The sequence below is a fragment of the Podarcis raffonei genome, chromosome 3 (assembly GCF_027172205.1).
Source record: "Podarcis raffonei isolate rPodRaf1 chromosome 3, rPodRaf1.pri, whole genome shotgun sequence".
Classification (NCBI taxonomy): domain Eukaryota; kingdom Metazoa; phylum Chordata; class Lepidosauria; order Squamata; family Lacertidae; genus Podarcis; species Podarcis raffonei.
In genome coordinates this window covers 115,398,644-115,411,577 of record NC_070604.1, presented here as the reverse complement: position 1 = coordinate 115,411,577, position 12,934 = coordinate 115,398,644, and positions in this window count along the sequence as shown.

Below are 12,934 nucleotides of genomic sequence, written 5' to 3'. Positions count from 1 at the left end.
GGTGCAACGGGACACCGTGACGGAAGCCAGCATGCATGGAAACACTGTTTACCTTCCAGCCACAGCAGTACCTATTTATCTACTTGAAGTGGTATGCTTTCGAACAGCTAGGTTGGCAGGAGATGGAAGAAAGCAACAGGAGCTCACCCCGTGGCGGGGATTCGGACTGCCGAGCTTATGATCAGCAAGCCCAAGATGCTCAGGCCACAATGGCACCCACGTCCAGTGGAAGGACAGCAAGGAGGGAGCCAGTCTGGCTTCTCTAGGGAGTTTAAAAGTCTAGGAGCAGCCACTGAGAAGGTTATCAGCCAGAAGCTTCCTGCAGCCAATCGGAAACTGTGCCCTGGTTTCCAAATTATTTGGAAGGTGAATGGACTTCGGGAACAGATTCCTTTTGGCTTCAAGGTACCACTGTACCTGCAGGCAGAAGTTCTCAGGTTCAATCTCTGGCACCTCCAGGTAGAGTTCAGAAGCACCTTTGCCTGGAACCCTGAATGGCCACTGCTGCCAGTCAGTGTCAAACAACATTAGGCTTCCTCTACAGTTCCCTGCTAGGGACGCGGGTGGTGCTGTGGGTTAAACCACAGAGCCTAGGACTTGCCGATCAGAAGGTCGGCGGTTCGAATCCCCGTGACGGGGTGAGCTCCCGTTGCTTGGTCCCTGCTCCTGCCAACCTAGCAGTTCGAAAGCACGTCAAAGTGTAAGTAGATAAATAGGTACCGCTCTGGCAGGAAGGTAAACGGCGTTTTCGTGCGCTGCTCTGGTTCGCCAGAAGCAGCTTAGTCATGCTGGCCACATGACCCGGAAGCTGTACGCTGACAAACGCCGGCTCCCTTGACCAATAAAGCGAGATGAGTGCCGCAACCCCAGAGTCGGTCATGACTGGACCTAATGGTCAGGGGTCCCTTTACCTTTACAAATCCCTGCATGTGCTACTTTCTGGTACAAACCCATAATGCGTGATGCAGCTGCCCTTAGACGAGCATAAACTGGCCCCCAGTCACACATTTCAGGGTAAAAACCTTTCTCTCTCTCTCTCTCTCTCTTTAAGGACGTATAGCACAACAAAGCCTTTTTCGTGGATGCAATTAATTGTCCTGGCAAGATGTTCCTTCCAAAAGAAAAGGAAACCAAGTTGTTGTTGTTGTTGCTTTTATATTGCTTTGAGCATACAAACACCCTTCCCTCCGCCAGAGATCTTCCAGACTAGGAGTAAAATAAAATAAAACATTTCACGAAAATAATATCCTTTGTTATTCTCCCTCTGTCAAAGGACCCCATGTTGTTCATCTTAAGCAGCCGAGAAACAAACACGATTATTCCTTTCGATAAAGTTTAAGTGGGAAAGAGAAGGCTGGGTCCCTCTAACAATGTTGAATTTTCGCTTTCAAGTTTAGATTTCTATCTTCCTCTACACTCAGGTGAAGCTAGTAGGATTTAGAGAAAGGGCTGGCTTGTGTGTGTGTGTGTGTGTGTTTGTGTGTGTGTGTTTTGAATCTATTTTCATAGGAAAAGGGAGAATCATTACAACGGGATGATGATGGTCCTTCGGATCATTAATATGCCCAGGAGTGTTTTCGTGGTGCTCTGCGTGGGAATTTCACTCTGAAAACTTTTCCCAGCGGCCTTTCCTCCTGCATCTGCCGCCCTGTCCTCACGGCGCAAACCGAGGGCTCCCACTGTGCTTCATTCTCAGTCAAATTAGTGCAGTGTGAATAGGTTACCCAAATGGCAAGGCAGCTTCTGACTTGCCAAATCTGACCTGATTTTGGATTGGAGGCACGGAGGGTGGGGGGAGAGGAGAATTCACAAAGGGCAACTCAGAAATATCCCCAAACAGCCAGGCACAGACTAAAAGGGGACAAACTGGAGAGACATGGGAGGTGCAGTGCTTGTGTGGCTGCAATCACAGGTCTAGCTTTCACTGGGGTGGTAAACTTGTGACTTAGTGCAGAACTGGGAGCTAACCCAACTGAACGTCAGTCAGCCTCAGACAGCTCTCACTTGCCTGCCTTCTTCTGTCTAGTGGGTGGTGCTGCTCAGTGGGTATTTCTTAATCTCAGGGTAATGGGTTGAAGAAGTTTCTAGGACTAGGTGACGCTTGTGGTCCTTTCCAGCTTTACAACTCTTTGATTCTATCCTTATTCCCATTATTGCCCCTTTTATTTCCCAGCAGGAGAGAGAATGGGAAGGAAAGTTTCAAATCAAGCAACGTGCCACACACTCTGGCGCCACCTACTGTTGACCTCCCTGCCTTCCACCCTACCAGGCTCGATAGTCCCCGACCATCACTGCTGAAGGATCCTCCATCATAGCTGTCAACTTTTCCCTTTTCTTGCGAGGAATCCTATTCGGAATAAGGGAATTTCCCATTAAAAAAAGGGAAATGTTGACAGCTCCATCCTCCTTTCATGAAAGAAGCTAGCATGTCAGGCAGAACGTTTGGTTTGAAACTAGATCTTTGCATCAATGGCAATTTTTCCACCTTATTTGTGAGCAGAGAAACTGGGGTGCCTATTAGGGCAATTCTTTCCCCTTCATCTGCAGGAAGGGAAGAGAAAAGAGAAATCCTTTGACAGTTTCTATAGGATAGGGGTTGTCATTGCTGTGGCTGCTCAGGGGAGTTGCAGCAGGAGGTGGAGAAGGCAGGATGATTGGGCCTGATCCTCTTGGCCTCTCCAGGCTGGTGCAAGGATTGGGGGCAGTACTCACCAAAGTAGTTGTCAGGAGTGCATGCAGGAGCCAGGCCCTGTGACTGGTAGGGCCTCGCAGGACTGGGGCCTTCCTGAGTTTGGCCTGGAAGGACAAGGCACTGCCACACAGGTGAGGCTTAATAGAAGACTCGTAGCACCTGGTGGCAAGGGTCAGGAGACCAGCATATAAGACCAGCATTTCCCTCAGGTTCTTTGCCACAGCAACACACTACCAACCTAGCTGTGCTTTGGCTTCCTGACTCCTGGTATCCTCACTCTTGGACCCTTGGCTTCCTGACTCCTGGTTGTTGGGATACTGCCGGGGAGATGGGGGTATCAGGCAGGCCTCCAGATGGCTCCAGACAATCAGTGGTCTCCCATGGAAGAGCAGCAGTCAGTCAGTGACACGAGCCTCAGGTACATTTAGAGACCCGTGCACGCTCTGTCAGCAGAGTGTGTAAATCACCTCGCAGCAGAAGAGGTGAACAGAGAGAGATGTGCAAGCATATTTACAGCATTTATTCAGCATAGCTCAGGAACAACGGAAAACATGTCTGCTTGCCTTCGTGTCCAGCAGAACAGCAGTATAGCAAAAGCAACATACAACGGAAGTTCCCAGCAGACAGTGCTGCTGGAAGTAAACAGGCCATGTGATACACAACAGTCATGCCTGACCCTTTTAAGGTGGAATGGAACTATATCCTAACACTGGTTTCCTGATTCATGGACTCTTGGCTTCCTGACCCCTGGACTGATGATTCCTGCTTCCCAACCACTACCCCGGTCCTGACGTACCAAGCCAGGACTCCGACTGCCTGTAACCCGGACCGTGACAGTAGTTCTGTTAGCACAAGGATTTCACCTCCCTCTCCTCTCCCTGCCCCTGCACAAAATTTGCTCCAGAGCGTTGTGGGTGGATAGATCCAGTGGCTGTGGGCACACAGGAAGAGTTGAGAGAGAAGATCCATTATGCAGCCCATAGTCCTCTCTCTAATGCAACTCCTTCATTGCAGACCACATTGGGTTCAGACCAATCCCCACCCTTGGAATGCCACATTTTGGGGATTCCCACTGGGCTCCACTGATGGAGAACCCACCAGCGTACCTCGCATCTGCCCGGAAGCTGCATGGCTGGTGGGAATCCATGAGGACTTGGCTGGGAGAACTTGGCTAGCAGATGAGAACTCGGCAGAGAATGAGGCTGGTTCTCTATTTGCCCTGATGAGACCAGTGGAAACTGGCCTCGTGTCCCAGCACTAACAATGTTTGCCTTTCTTCCACACAGAATACCTCCTCTTCTCATTTCTTCTGTTGTGGTGTCATCACAGCCAGCTAAGATAGGACAATTAGAGTGTGGCTGAAGAGGGACAGTGCCCTGTAGTGGCCCAACATTTGCCACATAATGTCACGTCCTGCTATGGCTTCTCCTCATGGCAGCAGACAAACTTCCGTAGGTCAAGATAATAGAGCCATTCTGGAGTGTCAAGTCTCGGAACACTTCAGTCAGGCAAACGTCATCAAGTCTTCCTTCTGTTACCATTGATGCTCTTATTGATAACTGCCTGCCCCCAAACTGTGCGAAACGCCCACTGTCCAATGAAAATGACAACATGGCTGTAGCCAAGAGAAAGCCAGGATCAGTGTGGAGCTGCTGTACGTTTCCATTTGGCTAAAGACCAGTTACGATTCCTGGACAACTTTCCTTTCTTTCTTTTAGGGACAATTAATTAATTTGGAAGGAACGCGGGTGGCACTGTGGGTTAAACCACTGAGCCTAGGGCTTGCCGATCAGAAGGTTGGCGGTTCGAATCCCTGCGATGGGGTGAGCTCCCGTTGCTTGGTCCCTGCTCCTGCCAACCTAGCAGTTCGAAAGCACGTCAAAGTGTAAGTAGATAAATAGGTACCACTCCGGCAGGAAGGTAAACGGTGTTTCCGTGCGCTGCTCTGGTTCGCCAGAAGCGGCTTATTCATGCTGGCCACATGACCCAGAAGCTGTACGCCGGCTCCCTTGGCCAATAAAGCAAGATGAGAGCTGCAACCCCAGAGTCGGTCACGACTGGACCCAATGGTCAGGGGTTCCTTTACCTTTAATTAATTTGGAATCGCAGTTTACGAACTTGTTATGCGCCCTCTTATAATTGCACTAAAACAGAGTTCAGTGCTCTCTGGCACACTTAGCACAATGGCTTATCCAGACCTGTTTATCTTGCCGGGGGGTGGGGGTGGGAATTGTTTTGCCTTAGCACTGTAAAAGGAGATGTCCCTCCTAGTGTTTTTATACGGTTGCCATGTTCTGAATTTTTTAAAAAAGATGCTCCCCCCGTTTTCTTGTAAAGGGGTGTCCCTGAATAAGGGACAACTGGGGAGGCAGCAACAGAAGAGAGGAGAGAGAGGAGCTAGTGAAAAAAAGGGGGGACAATAGAGATAGTTGTCCCAGCTAAGAGATAAAAGCTACATTACATGAAATTAATGGAAGCTGTCTGAGACATACATGAATCACTGTTTCAACACTGAGAAACCAGCACAAAAGAATAGAGAAATCTGAGCACTAACTATATCTTCAAAGGTCTCCTATTTACCCCGCTATCCTGGGTACAGAGACAAGGAAAGGGGGGAATATATAAAAAAAGAGTGGGGGGGTGGAGAGAGGGAGACTGCTGTGATTGAATGAATGAGACCATATGAGCGATATTGGTGCCGTATGCATTCTATTTAGCTGATATCAAACACAGTTTAATGAAAGTTAAATAGTTTCTGAGGAGTGCATGAGCTGGAACGGATTAGATTCCACAGAGGGGTCTGTCAGCACATTGTTGCTCAAACATATTCCCTGCTCAGAGCCTGCCACAATTCCAGCACTCCATTAGCAATACACAAAAGGCTTATGCAGATAGCAGGCAGAAGCATGCACCGCCATGTTGGGGAGAAAATAATGAAATAAAAAAAAGAAAGGAGAGGGTGACGCAGGATGGAGGCGCCTTTCCCCCCCCCTTCCTTTTTTTGTTCGACGTGCTCATCTGAAACGAGATCTCTGTCGTTCAAAAGGTGATAAGGGAAGAGGGCGAGGGAGACAGGAAGGGGGACAAACGGGGCTAATGTATCATATTTAATATTAGTTATTCATTGCAAGCAAGTAGGCAGAGCTATCGTCACTTATATTAATTGCCTAGCACCTAGTTTTTATTTTAGTGCATAATAGCCATCGCTCTCATTGGTCTCCAACCTCTGCGTACCCAGAAGCTCCCTTTAATCCCAGCCTGTGATATGGGCCCAAGTTTGAATCTCTTTCTGTGTGTGCACGCACACACGCACACACACACACACACACACACACACACACACACACACACAGAGAGAGAGAGAGAGAGAGAGAGAGACAATGTGCCAGATTTACGTATAAGCTAAACAAGCTATAGCTTAGGGCCCCACTCTCTTGCCCCCCCCCAATATACTTCTTCTTAATTGTATTTCACTATTAATATACTTCTTCTTAATTGTTTTTCTGTTCAAAAATTACTTTGATAAAATACATATTTTGTTATGTGCAAATGGCTTTAGATACCTGTTAGGGCCATAATTTACCATATAGCATATATTCAACACAAAAATAGCGACACGACTAAATGACTAAACAGCAACAACAACTTTTAACTATATGGGATGTGGGTAGCGCTGTGGTCTAAACCACTGAGCCTAGGGCTTGCCGATCGGAAGGTCGGCGGTTCGAATCCCCGCGATGGGGTGAGCTCCCGTTGCTCGGTCCCTGCTCCTGCCAACCTAGCAGTTTGAAAGCACTTCAGAGTGCAAGTAGATAAATACTGCTCCGGCGAGAAGGTAAATGGCGTTTCCGTGCACTGCTCTGGTTCGCCAGAAGCGGCTTAGTCATGCTGGCCACATGACCCAGAAGCTGTACGCCGGCTCCCTCGGCCAGTAAAGCGAGATGAGCACCGCAACCCCAGAGTCGGTCATGACTGGACCTAATGGTCAGGGGTCCCTTTACCTTTACCTTTTACATACAGCAACAGTGTTTTGTGTTGCGTAGGCTCCTATGATGTAAGCAATGGGCCCCGCCTGCTAGCCTGCTCCCCAAAATATCACTGGTTTGCTCATTTCGATATATAGGGCGCCTACATTCTGCACAGACTGGTTGCAGGTCAACATGTGCAAATGGCTTTAGATCCCTATTAGGTCCATAAATGACCATATAGCATATATTCAACACCAAAAGCAGTGGCAATTTGTTGTTGACAAAGGACAGCTGGACATATAAAGGGCCCCATTACCTTCAGTAGCTTAGGGCCTCATCAAACCTAAATCCAGCCCTGATCCTGTGATATCTGAAGGTCCCCAGGTTCCCCAACCCTTATGTAAACTGATGTTATGAGGACTCAGATTGGGCTGACAGCCCGGTGAAGATTTCATGGAATTGTAGAATTGCAGCGCTGGAATGCAGGAATTTGTTCTTGCCATGGAGAAAGGCATGGGTTGTCCTCGTGACCTCTAGATATGGAAAGCTGTATCCTATCTCGATTCTCATTTCATTCCCCCCTCCCCCCGGGGTGCTGTGGAGGAATTTGAGGTCAAGTATCGGTTTTCATACACAGAAGAACAACAACACTTCTCAATTTTTTTAGGTGAATAATTTTGAATGACTTTTGCTTATTAGCATTTAGTATGACCACAAATGACACACTTTGGGGATCCAGTCCCCTTCCTCAAACAAGATCTCGCCACCCCCTCTTTACACCTCAGCATTATATTGCTATTAATTACAATTATTAATATTTTGTTTTCCTGTTTGTATGTGTATGTGTCTGTTTTAGAAAGTGGCCGGCTACGGTTACAGCTATTCCGAGGTTTTTGATTTAATCTGACAGAACTAAGCTCCCACCATGAAATCTGTACTTCCACTGGATAATAGAAGTTGCCATACTGGAACAAAAGAGTTGCTCCATTTAGGTCAGGGTTTTGTTTCTGGTGGAGAGCTCTGTCTAGATGTATACAAAGAAGCCCTGCAACAAAAATGTTGCAGCGTGGAGTGCTCCCATCCAGATTTCCAGCTATTTCATACCTCAGATAAAATTTTAGTCATTTTTGCAGTTGATACAATGGGGTAAACAACCTCAAATCTTGGGGGAAATGTGACCATTTTTGGTGAGCTCAGTTTTAGATTGGTGTTCTATGCAGTCCACCTGTTTTTGAAGTGTTTGAAAAAAAAGTATTGCATTTTGGGAGAGGGGAGAAGTATTATGGGCTGTATCCAACAGTCAACCCAGAACTGACCAGCTCTTCCCTCTGCTTATCAGCTGACATGGGAGGCACAGAGAGTGTAAAAGTCTGATATATTATTATCTAAATGTATTAGTCACTTTTTTGCCACAGCAACTCAAAATGACTTGTGATATTATAAGCAAAAACCACATTAAAAATTCTTTAAAAACCCCACAATTCTGTCAATGCCCCCCTCTACATTAAAATATCCCCTCCATGCAAAAATGCCATAGATAGTTAAAAGCCAAAGGCTTGACAAAAGAGAAGTGTTTTTGCCTCACAACTAAATATATATAGCAATGGTGTCAGAAGAGCCTCCCTTCCACAAGTGGGGTGCCACCACTGAAAAGGTCCTTTTTGGGTTGTCACGCTCCAGACCTCTTGTGGAGGAGGTACATGAAGAAGGGCCTCAGATGATGTTCCCAGGGTATGGGTCGGTTCACATGAGGAGGGGTGATCCCTGAGTTTGAGTTTTGAGAAGTTTGTCCTTAGCAGCACCCATTAGTTGGACGGGGAGAGGGGGAGAAGATAGAAGAAAAGAAGGAGCAAGAAGATGAATAAAGCCCTCCTTGAGAATTACTAGAATCTCCTGTGTCTGGATGAAAGGGTGCACACAAAACAAATGAGGCTCCCATTTGAGACACCCCACCTCACCTTGGAACCTTTCCTAAATTCCATCCACCTTTTCCATCCTTTAAAAAACTCCACTTTATATCCTATGTTTAAAAGCCTGTTGGTTTCTTGTTAGGGATAAGAAATATGGACTCCAGCAATTCAGTCAAAGACGTAAGGGACAAATGAGAAAATTCCCCCAGTTTCTAGTCTGCTTTGAATCCTCCGCTATTAATTTTTAACCAGGCCGAGGATTAGAATTTCCTTAGACATCGTGTGTGTGTGTGTGTGTGTGTGTGAGAGAGAGAGAGAGAGAGAGAGAGAGAGAGAAAGTGGTCCAAAACGGAGCAAGCTGAAGATCCATTTAAGGTTGCCTGTCAGATCCCCTAAGGTAATTGGCTCCATATCTGCATCCCTTTCCCCCCGAAATGAAGATAATTTTATTAAGTGCTGCAGGAGGTGTTTCGCTCATGTCACCAGCTGCCTATTAGAGGCAGGGAACGGGGCTTCACCATATTATTTCCAAGTGTTCTCGTGACATTATGTCATCATCGTCAATGGTTACATCATGTCAAAGGTTGTACCGTTTCGTGCATTGAAGCCTATTTGACTTTTTTCTTCTTCTTTTGCTCCTTTTTTTCTTCAAAGGCAGGGCCAAGATGTCCTTTTCAGGGCAAGAAACGAGGGGGAGAGGAAGACGAAGAAATGACAAATACGTCTTGCCTGAAATAGCTTTGTCTTTCAACAATTTAGATGGAAAGCTGAATGAGCCTCTGCCCTGCGGGGGGCAGGAGGGAGGGTGTTGGAGAGAGGGAGGAGAAGACCATTTCCATGATCTCTGGTGCTCTCTCATTTCAGAATGTGAAAAGAGAGGTGTGTGTGTTTGTGTGCGTGTGTGTACTTTGCAGGCGTCAATGTCTGCGGTGTGTTCCGCTGTTGCAGGCTAACCTCAACAAACCACCTTGAATATACAAATTGCTTGAGTGTTTCTGCACATTGGTACCAAAGATGTGCAGCTCTTGATGCGAGGATGGAATCCTAACCTGGGAATAAGTCATAGGAACTGTTGGAGGCAAGAGGTTCTCCTTTAGAATATGGGTAAAAGTAAAGGTAAAGGGACCCCTGACCATTAGGTCCAGTCGTGGCCGACTCTGGGGTTGCGGCGCTCATCTTGCTTTATTGGCTGAGGGAGCCGGCATACAGCTTCTGGGTCATGTGGCCAGCATGACTAAGCCGCTTCTGGCGAACCAGAGCAGCACACGGAAACACTGTTTACCTTCCCGCCAGAGTGGTACCTATTTATCTACTTGCACTTTGACGTGCTTTCGAACTGCTAGGTTGGCAGGAGGAGGGACTGAGCAACGGGAGCTCACCCCGTCGCAGAGATTTGAACCGCCGACCTTCTGATCGGCAAGCCCTAGGCTCTGTGGTTTAACTCACAGTGCCACCCGCGTCCCTGAATATGGGTATTCTTGTCCAAATAAGAGCAAAAAGAAAAAGAAAAGGAGCACAAACTTTGGCAAAAGAAATGCGAGTAATGTGGGATGTAAGAATCAGGTGCAGTCAAAGACAACATTGCTAGAGTAGACATGAAGGTTGTCTCAGTCCTCCAGCCGGAACTTCCTGATTTCCAGGACTGAGACGAAACTTCCTATGTGTAACTTGAGATGGGCGTGGCCTCTTCTGAAGTAGAATGATCCAGAACCACAGGCTGGTGACCGTCTTGTCTCTATCGATGCCATCTTAACAACAGCACTGCTAAAATACACCCTTGGTTCCAGACCAATTGAAGAAAAGGGGGCCCAATTCAAAGTGCTGATTTTAATCCATAATGCCTTAAGCACCTCAGGACCATAATATCTCAAGTTCTCCCTCTCCCCATTGAACTGACCCAGACCTTGAGATAAAATGTCTCCTCAAAACAGTCAGAGGAACAGGAACTCCCTGTGGAGAGCAGGGATAGCTCAGTTGGTAGAGCATAATAATAATAATAATAATAATAATAATAATAATAATAATAATAATAAATTTTATTTATATCCCGCCCTCCCCAGCCGAAGCCGGGCTCAGGGCGGCTAACAACAATAAAACAATACAAAAGTACAACACAAACAACACTCTAAAATCATTCATAATAAAATTAATTAAATTCAAGCCACTGGCCACCATTGGGCCAGAGCTCCATGAAGATTGCCGAGGGAGGGAGTCAGGCTGTGCCCTGGCCAAAGGCCTGGCGGAACAGCTCTGTCTTGCAGGCCCTGCGGAAAGATGTCAAGTCCCGCAGGGCCCTAGTCTCTTGTGACAGAGTGTTCCACCAGGTCGGAGCCACAGCCGAAAAAGCCCTGGCTCTAATTGAGGCCAGCCTAACTTCTCTGTGGCCTGGGACCTTCAAGATGTTTTTATTTGAAGACCGTAAGTTTCTCTGTGGGGCATACCAGGAGAGGCGGTCCCGTAGGTACGAGACTCTTAAGTTCAGGGTTGTGGTTTCAAGCCCCACATTGCTCAAAAGATTCCTGCATGGATAGAGATGACCCACGTGGCCCTTCCAATTCTATGATTCTATGATCTGGTTGTCCCCTTCGCAGTTGTTTGGTAACACCTTAGAAAGCTTTTATTTCAGCTTGGCAGCTGGAATGACTTTACCGTGTTTTCTTGCTGCCTACTAAAATTATATCTTGTGCTGTATTTTACTTTTCTTTTTAGCTAGGTGTTTTTATGATAGCTCTTACCTACCCTGGGCTTGAGTACAGGAAGGTTTGTTGTTGTTTAGTTGCTTAGTCGTGTCGGACTCTTCATGACTCCATGGACCAGAGCACACCAGGCACTCCTGTCTTCCTCTGCCTCCCGCAGTTTGGTCAAACTCATGTTCGTAGCTTCAAGAACACTGTCCAACCATCTCGTCCTCTGTCGTCCCCTTCTCCTTGTGCCCTCCATCTTGCCCAACATCAGGGCGTCTTTTCTTCTCATGAGGTGGCCCAAGTATTGGAGCCTCAGCTTCAGGATCTGTCCTTCCAGTGAGCACTCAGAATGGATAGGTTTGTTCTTCTTGCAGTCCATGGGACTCTCAAGAGTCTCCTCCAGCACCATCATTCAAAAGCATCAATTCTTCGGTGATCAGCCTTCTTTATGGTCCAGCTCTCACTTCCATACATCACTACTGGGAAAAAGATAATGATAATGAAAATAATAATATGCAATAATATAGAAAATATCGTAAATGAAAGCTGCTGCAAACTGTTCCCTGCTTTAAATTTCCAGACTGCTGAATTGAGCAATTTGTTGCTCCCAGGGTATATGATTCAGCCATGCTGCTGAAGCTAAGCAGCTCTGGGTTTGGCCAGTACCTGGACAGGAGACAATTGGTCAATGCCCTGTATTGAGTTCCGCCAGTGCTGCCCTGCCAATTAAGGATGAAAAAAGATATTCATTTCCTTTGCATTTGCAAGCAACACGATTCACATTTTCTGAAACAGTATGAAAACCAAAACACAGACATCCTCCAAAATTTGCATTTTTCCAAATTTGGCAATGCACTTGCTTCTCTGGTCGAGTGATGTGTACAAAAAATGGGGCAAAGCATGCATAAAGATGCATATATTTAGTAAGTGTAACATGCAAAATTCCTGCTAGGAAAGATGCTTGCAGGAACATGCATGCTGGAGAAAACGGAATGCAAAAACATTCCTAACATAAGGCAGTGTGGGACGCATTTTTGGTGCTGCATCTTCCTTGAATAGAAACTTTTTCTGTAGGCATGTTTTGGCTGGAGAGGGGCATCACAAAATTTGGAGAGGTGTAAATTTTGAAGGATGGCTGTGTTTCAGTTTGTGTATTGACTCAGGAAGTGCAAATTAACTTGTGAACTGAACACCTTTCTTCCCTGACCCTACAGTTGTGCATTTCCCCCTAAGCACAACCCAGCCCAAAGCCTTGCAGCTGGATTTCCCCCCACAAAGGCATATATTTCAGCAGTTTTCAGGGACCGGGATGGCAACTGTTTTTCTTTTACCTGCAGGTGGCATTAGCAGTAAAAATGGATTTCCTTTCATTCTTGAATAATGTTTAGCAGCGGAATGAAGGGAGCCTGGAGTGGGTCTATTACATGGCTGTGTGCTTGAAGTTAGCTACACTAACTGCAGATGGCATTTTGCATGTTTTGTAAGGTATGGAAATGAAAACGTTCTGGTGTGCTGGCTCCTACATGAACTTTTCAGCTGTAACAAAGGAAATGCGGAGCTGCTGTCCTTTCTATCTTCTTCACCTGACAGAAGAGGAACCCAGAGGTGTTTGAGAGTGATTGCCCCTGCTTCCAGGAATTGTAACATGACTGCACACAGGAGAGCTGAAATGAGGAGTTG